Genomic DNA, 7,805 nt, shown 5'->3' with positions numbered 1-7,805 from the left:
GGGTTTTACTGAAAAGATTTAGGTGTCGATCATCTTTAAAAGCCTTCTAAAGCAACATCGATTACATATAGTCATTGCAACTGTTGAAAAAGCTAAAAAGCGGAAACTAGTGTCTAAGGAAAAGGATGGGTGGAATTTAGAATGACCGTCAAGAAAATTTCAATATGTGATAATGAAAAATTCTATGTTCAGAGAAGTTAGTTACACTCACAAAACGTATTAGATGAAGAACTGAATATTTCAAAAAAAAGTTGGACCGTTTTCAATCTGAATGGGTTAGAACTTGACCGCTTACCCTCTTTATAATTACCCTCTTAATTCCGCGCGTTATTTTCCCCCAAATATTAACCTCTAAATAATTGAAAAATCCAGAGAAAACAATTGTTGACAAAATTGAAAACAAAGCTCTAGGACAATTTTTGCACCAGGAATGAACCGACGACTTGATTACTAAGGACGATGTTTAAAAACTGTTGAATTGAAAAATGAGTTCAGGTGCCATCTAAAAACAAAAAATTTTATCCCATAGTATACATAGAGTTGAGAAGCAGACGTGAAGAAAATACTTATGGGTGTATAGACTTGAAGTTACATTGAAAAACGTTAAAAAAACAAAGTTGGGAAATAGAAAAAAAATTATCCAGGGCTTTCGAAATAGGACAGAAATCTACTGATCTTGCTCTCAGCAAAAGTGAGACAAGGTTAAATAGAAGTTCCAAGTTAGTGTAGGAGTTTGTGCATTAATTAGTTAGAACGAGTGGTACGATTTAGAGAAGAATTTGTCTCTTCAGAGAAATTGTTTTCTCATTTTTTCGTATAAATTTGTTACCCACTTTATCTTTTCCCAAAAAAAATTGGCTATCGCATTTTGTCACAAGATATCACTTGACCCGATATCAAATGATTAGACCGTAATACACGAATAGTTTTCCATGCATTTACATACAAGTTGCTTTACTACTCTTTTATGGCTCCCTAATTCAACTGTTGATCATAACTTGTTTTGCTGCTAACCTGTGATGAATTTATTGCATATTGATAATGTGTCACATGAGTTGATCGAGTGGTGCAATCTAAGAGGTGGCTGTGCAAATTTGTTTTTGTTCCGACCTTTGAAAGTGGGGAGGAACTCTGGTTTCGGGTGGAGTTAGTTTTTTCTTAAATGTTTCTCATCCCAGCAAAATAGGGTTTCACAAATAATCAATGGAATTGGTCATTACGAAGCCAAACTGTGCAGCATTCCGTGCATTGTAAGCTGATTCCGCAACAGGCCAAAGTCAGATTTTTGCGGAATCAGCAAACTTGCTACTTTATTTAATCTTCTTTGCTGTTTTGGTCTCCACGAAAAATTAGTAGAACACTGTAGCGCTCAAAATTGTTCCAAAAATGAGCGACTGTGTGGAGTCCTCTATCGTTTTTGCGGAATCCGGTACAGTTTGTTGAGTCCACAAACAAATAGCATGACAAGTGTATAGGTAAAATGAGCTGTTGCGTATACAGTTACGGAATATGCAACAACTCATTTTACTTATACGCTTGTCATGCTATTTGTTTGTGGACTACACAAATGGTACTGGATTCCGCAAATACGATTGCAGATTCCGCAAATTCGCCTATTACGTCTTCCGTAACTGTCAGCGGAAGCCGCAAAATGTAAGTAGAAGCCGCAAATTGTAAGTACATTCCGTTTACTTTATGTATATATGTAGTATAGCATATTAAAATTTATCTTGCATTTCCTAAGTGGTCACCGGAAAATTCAACTTCAGTTACAACAATGATCAAATACCAGTTGAAGTACGAAACGTTTGGTTTCAGTTCCGGTGAAACCAACTTCGATCTCAAATCCTGTCAACCCAATTTCTATCTCAATTCCTGTCAAACATGCCCAACCTCGATCTGAATACCCGACTTCGATCTCCAACCTTGTCAACCCAACTCGATTTCAATTCCTATCAAAAATACATTTCCTGTCAAACAATCTCAATTCCTGCGATCTCAATTGCTGCTAACTGAACAAACTGTGTACTAATTTATCAGTTCATTTCAACCAATTCAAAGAAAATGCATACCTTTTAATTTAGTCTTTTTCAAACATTTTCAAATATTGAAACCAGAGTAAAGTATGATAATGTAACATTTTCAGGTAATTTTTTTTTGTATTTCGAAATTAACATTCGATTCAGCTGTAGTTGTTCAAGTTTTGTTAATTTTTATCTGTAAGAACACTTACTGTAGCAGCAATAAATTATCTGAAGTAATTCTGAGCTGCCTTGTTGATTATTTTTCCTTATGAACAATTTTGACGGGTCGGCATATTTTGAGACCATAACCTTACATACTGCATACAGGTAAAAGAACACGGCAAATTAGAATACGGTTAAATTAGGAAGCTCAAGATCAACAAACAGTCATAACAACAAACAGTAAACAGTTCAAGTAGTTCATTCTCGATGACGCCCGATAACAGCTAACTCATAGTTGAATGTTAAAACAGACAAAGTACAAAATCTAAGAGTTTACCACTAGCCACAAACATATTTGAATACATTTCCTGTCAAACAATCTCAATTCCTGCGATCTCAATTGCTGCTAACTGAACAAACTGTGTACTAATTTATCAGTTCATTTCAACCAATGAAAAAAAATGCATACCCTTTAATTTAGTCTTTTTCAAACATTTTCAAATATTGAAACCAGAATAAAGTATGATAATGTAACATTTTCAGGTAATGTTTTTTTGTATTTCGAAATTAACATTTGATTCAGCTGTAGTTGTTCAAGTTTTGTTAATTTTTATCTGTAAGAACACTTACTGTAGCAGCAATAAAATATCTGAAGTAATTCTGAGCTGCCTTGTTGATTATTTTTCCTTATGAACAATTTTGACGGGTCGGCATATTTTGAGACCATAACCTTGCATGCTGGATACAGGTAAAAGAACACGGCAAATTAGAATACGGTTAAATTAGGAAGCTCAAGATCAACAAAAAGTCATAACAACAAACAGTAAACAGTTCAAGTAGTTCATTCTCGATGACGCCCGATAACAGCTACCTCATAGTTGAGTGTTAAAACAGACAAAGTGCAAAATCTAAGAGTTTACCACTAGCCAGAAACATTTTTGGAGGGTTATGTGCTTCCCTCCAAAAATCATATTAAGTTTTAATAATAAAAAATTATTTTATAAAACGTAATTATATGATCATAAATTCTACTCGTACAAGTTTTGGTAGAAAAATGATAAAAGGATCCTGGTGTGCTCTTAAGAACAACCAGGCAAAATAGTATCCCTCTATCATACCTCTACCCACAGTTGTACCAATCCGTCTAACTTCTCCAGTTTCAGAGATTTTTCTGAATTCATCTGTTTCGTTTTTTTACTAATTTGGCCTTCGTCTAAATTTGATAGCTAACTCACAGTCATCTAATACGGTAGCTAACTCATTAGTCATAAACGGTAGTGTTTCTACGCGTTTGAAAGGACGTCACTGAATCAATTTTTTTGAATATATCGTTCGTTCAGTATTGCTTAAGTTATGGTGTATTTAAGACAATTTAGCCGAGTGTTCAAGGCGTTGAACTGCTAATTTTAAACAATCTCAGTGCTTAGGTTTCTCAGTGCATCTCTAACTTCTTATTTTTTACCTAACACACTTCAGTTTTCGATTTCAACAATCTTATATTTCCACAATTATGCAACTTAAAATGAAAATTGTTGTTTAAAATTGTACTCAAGTCATCTAATACGGTAGCTAACTCATAGTTGAATGTTAAAACAGACAAAGTACAAAATCTAAGAGTTTACCACTAGCCACAAACATATTTGAATACATTTCCTGTCAAACAATCTCAATTCCTGCGATCTCAATTGCTGCTAACTGAACAAACTGTGTACTAATTTATCAGTTCATTTCAACCAATGAAAAAAAATGCATACCCTTTAATTTAGTCTTTTTCAAACATTTTCAAATATTGAAACCAGAATAAAGTATGATAATGTAACATTTTCAGGTAATGTTTTTTTGTATTTCGAAATTAACATTTGATTCAGCTGTAGTTGTTCAAGTTTTGTTAATTTTTATCTGTAAGAACACTTACTGTAGCAGCAATAAAATATCTGAAATAATTCTGAGCTGCCTTGTTGATTATTTTTCCTTATGAACAATTTTGACGGGTCGGCATATTTTGAGACCATAACCTTGCTTACTGGATACAGGTAAAAGAACACGGCAAATTAGAATACGGTTAAATTAGGAAGCTCAAGATCAACAAAAAGTCATAACAACAAACAGTAAACAGTTCAAGTAGTTCATTCTCGATGACGCCCGATAACAGCTACCTCATAGTTGAGTGTTAAAACAGACAAAGTACAAAATCTAAGAGTTTACCACTAGCCAGAAACATATTTGAACACACATAAATCAAGAAAAAAATTACTCTTTTGCCCAAACAAGTTTGCAGTTTGTTTTAGGTACCAAAAAACCAAGTGGCCCAATGAACTAGTCAAAATGGCAAAACCACTCAAGAGCCCGTTCACCACAAATCTCTATAAGATATACCAAAGTGAAGAAATTACCATTATATCACAAAATTGAAAAGTAGGTTTCGATTGGAACGACCATCATGTGAAGACACCGGCAAGCTCATGCATAAACTTTATGATGACTCCGTAGTGCTCACGTATTTGAGAACATAATTAAGAAAATCAATAACGAATTGAAATTTTCAAGAAGTGAGATGATTTTTTTTAAAAAAAAGCTCTCAATTTTTGACAACTTTTCAAGTTTTGACTAAACTTTCGCAGAACTATATCTTTTTCATTAGAATTTAATTGAACCTTGTAGAAATTTATACTTTCAGGACTCTAAACATTGAAAAAAATTGGGGACTCTGAAAAGACAAACACGTATCAAAAAACTGATACCATCAACCAGCAAATTTTAAATTCTGACCCATTTTTAAGCGGTTGATTTTTAATTTTAAGCAATTTCTTGGCATCCAAATTGATGTTTGAAATCAAATATTTTGAAAAAACTCTTAAAAACAGAGACCAAAATGACCTGATTTTCCCGACACTCCAGATGATGAATTTTTCAATTTATCAGAAAAACCGACCTCATCCTTTTTTTAAAAGCAAGAATTTCTCTATTGCAATCAATAACAATCGCAAAGTAGCGTTGTACTGATATTGTGCTGAAAAACTGTGCGGCGAGCCAACTTCTCAGCGAACAGAAAAAAAAACATGCTAAAAGTTAGGTTTTTAGCAAAAACAGAACATTACTTTGACACAAAAAACGTAAGGTTTTGATCATAGATCTCACGATTGTCCTGTTACAAACTTCTGGCAGCTTTTAAGCAAGATCTAGCAGATGCTTGCGACAGAACAAGCTTTTTAAATTAGACTATTACGGGGTTATGTGCTTCCCTCCAAAAATCATATTAAGTTTTAATAATAAAAAATTATTTTATAAAACGTAATTATATGATCATAAATTCTACTCGTACAAGTTTTGGTAGAAAAATGATAAAAGGATCCTGGTGTGCTCTTAAGAACAACCAGGCAAAATAGTATCCCTCTATCATACCTCTACCCACAGTTGTACCAATCCGTCTAACTTCTCCAGTTTCAGAGATTTTTCTGAATTCATCTGTTTCGTTTTTTTACTAATTTCGCCTTCGTCTAAATTTGATAGCTAACTCACAGTCATCTAATACGGTAGCTAACTCATTAGTCATAAACGGTAGTGTTTCTACGCGTTTGAAAGGACGTCACTGAATCAATTTTTTTGAATATATCGTTCGTTCAGTATTGCTTAAGTTATGGTGTATTTAAGACAATTTAGCCGAGTGTTCAAGGCGTTGAACTGCTAATTTTAAACAATCTCAGTGCTTAGGTTTCTCAGTGCATCTCTAACTTCTTATTTTTTACCTAACACACTTCAGTTTTCGATTTCAACAATCTTATATTTCCACAATTATGCAACTTAAAATGAAAATTGTTGTTTAAAATTGTACTCAAAAAATGTCGCTACTATGATAACGTGGTTCCTTTTAAAAAATAAACAATCTTTAGAATAAAAAATTTAAAGCTCTAAAACTTTTCAAAAAAAAGACCATTCTGTGATTTAAGTTGTTTATGGGAAAAAAAATCTAGTACCCGAATGCGACACCCATGTTCATCGCAAGGGTAAATATTGAACGGCGACGAGGTATCAGTTGTAACACAAACGCAAAGCAAAACATATTCGCTCAAGATTCACAAAAACATTTGTCATACAATTCCATATGAGAAAATAGTTTTATACGAATATTGTACACCGCCAAAATAAAAATTCGAAGATTGCGGAATTAAGTTTTTGTTCTTCTTTTGAGTCACTTAAACATTTCCCTGCTCGGAAAAATATTTTGCAGAAAAAAAGTTTGCATGAACAAAAAGATGATATTTGTCACTAATGTTCCAGATTCAATTTTTCCCACAATTAACCTACTATGACTAGGAATAGTTGCTATCCAAATAGTACATTTATTCAAAATGCGTGAAAACACCCAAAAATAGAATCCTTTTTGAACCCATCTTGAAGATTTTGCCAATTTTAACCATCTAGAACGAGTTTTTGGCCATAAAACAGATATAGTATCCGGTTGCACTTATACTGCTTACCGCAAGGGTAAGAACGTGATTGTTTTTATAGCCCAATTCCAAAAATTTATCAAAAATGCGATATCGCGATTATCGGAAAGCAACTAGCGAGAAAACCGAAAGTTAAAATAGTAGCAAACGTGACACAGAGGCAAAGCTGCACTTCGCAAACGCAAGGGAGGAATATGCAAAAAAAGCTCTAAACAGGCAAAACAAAGTGAAAACTTTTTCGTTCGGTTGAACCTTTAATCTCCGATTTGACAGGGTAGTTTTTGAGAAAAGTCAAATTTTTGGTGTTTAAAAAAATGTCAAAAAACGGGATTATTTGAGGCCACACCTTTTGTTCTACCAAATTTAGGTAATATCCGCTTGAGACGGGTAGATCCTCAAAAACTGTTTTTTTTTTAAATTAAAAATTTCATCTCAAATTTGAGCATCTCAAGTATGAGAAAAAGAAAAATTCAGAACAAATAGGCCAAAAATTCCCCAAATAGGCCAAAAATTCCCTGAACCGTTTGAAGGGCGTAGGACGCCAATTGAAATGAAACGAGACTAGCCAAATTTTTCCAACGGTACCATTCTTTTGAAAATCGCTAGTTGTTTTTGAGCAAAACAGAAACTTCTGCGAAAAGTGTAAAATCTTTTCCGAAGGTTAGCAAAAAACGAAAAACAGCAAATTCCAAATGTTTTCAAAATACCTGTTTTTTTCTTCAAACAGGACCTAATGCGAGCCAAACATGAGGCAGCAATATAAGCAACTAATTTCTTTATGCGTAAATTAGCTTAAGTATGGTACAATTGAACCAAAAACATCACCAAATGTGCAATTTTATTTGCGTTTTAGGTTAGAAAAACAAACTCTTTTTATAATACACGACGCCTGGCTTGCTAAAATAGTGAGATGTTCAATAGCGATCACAGTTATGTTTTTAACATCAAGCGGCTGTTTCCCAAAGTAGATAGGGTTTGATACAATCCCAAATATTGACTAGTATTTGGGAATGATGCAATCTAGAATACTGACCTAATTCGGCGATATGCTGGGCGTTGTATTTCCAGAACACACTTTATTCGGTGTGGTGGTTTATTGGTGTTGCGTTTCCAAAACCAGTATATGCGATTGATGCAATCCGAAATACTGACATAATTCGGCGAAATGCTG

General features: G+C 33.8%; 3 protein-coding genes across 3 annotated transcripts in view; 1 reads left to right on the top strand and 2 right to left on the bottom strand.

Annotated features, from left to right (window-relative positions):
- The window catches only part of LOC134848889 (pre-mRNA-splicing factor 38A-like), a 273,870-nt gene that overhangs the window by 88,521 nt on the left and 177,544 nt on the right, over positions 1-7,805 (top strand). The gene's annotated exons all lie outside the window — the stretch shown is intronic.
- Positions 1-7,805, bottom strand: part of LOC134848838 (lipase maturation factor 2-like) — a 181,307-nt gene that overhangs the window by 126,430 nt on the left and 47,072 nt on the right. The window lies entirely within an intron of this gene.
- The window catches only part of LOC134857025 (uncharacterized), a 33,366-nt gene that overhangs the window by 22,015 nt on the left and 3,546 nt on the right, over positions 1-7,805 (bottom strand). The gene's annotated exons all lie outside the window — the stretch shown is intronic.

Source organism: Symsagittifera roscoffensis, chromosome 1 (assembly GCF_963678635.1).
Source record: "Symsagittifera roscoffensis chromosome 1, txSymRosc1.1, whole genome shotgun sequence".
Lineage (NCBI taxonomy): Eukaryota > Metazoa > Xenacoelomorpha > Acoela > Convolutidae > Symsagittifera > Symsagittifera roscoffensis.
Note: the sequence above shows the minus strand (reverse complement) of the source record. Positions and strands in the feature narration are given on the sequence as shown.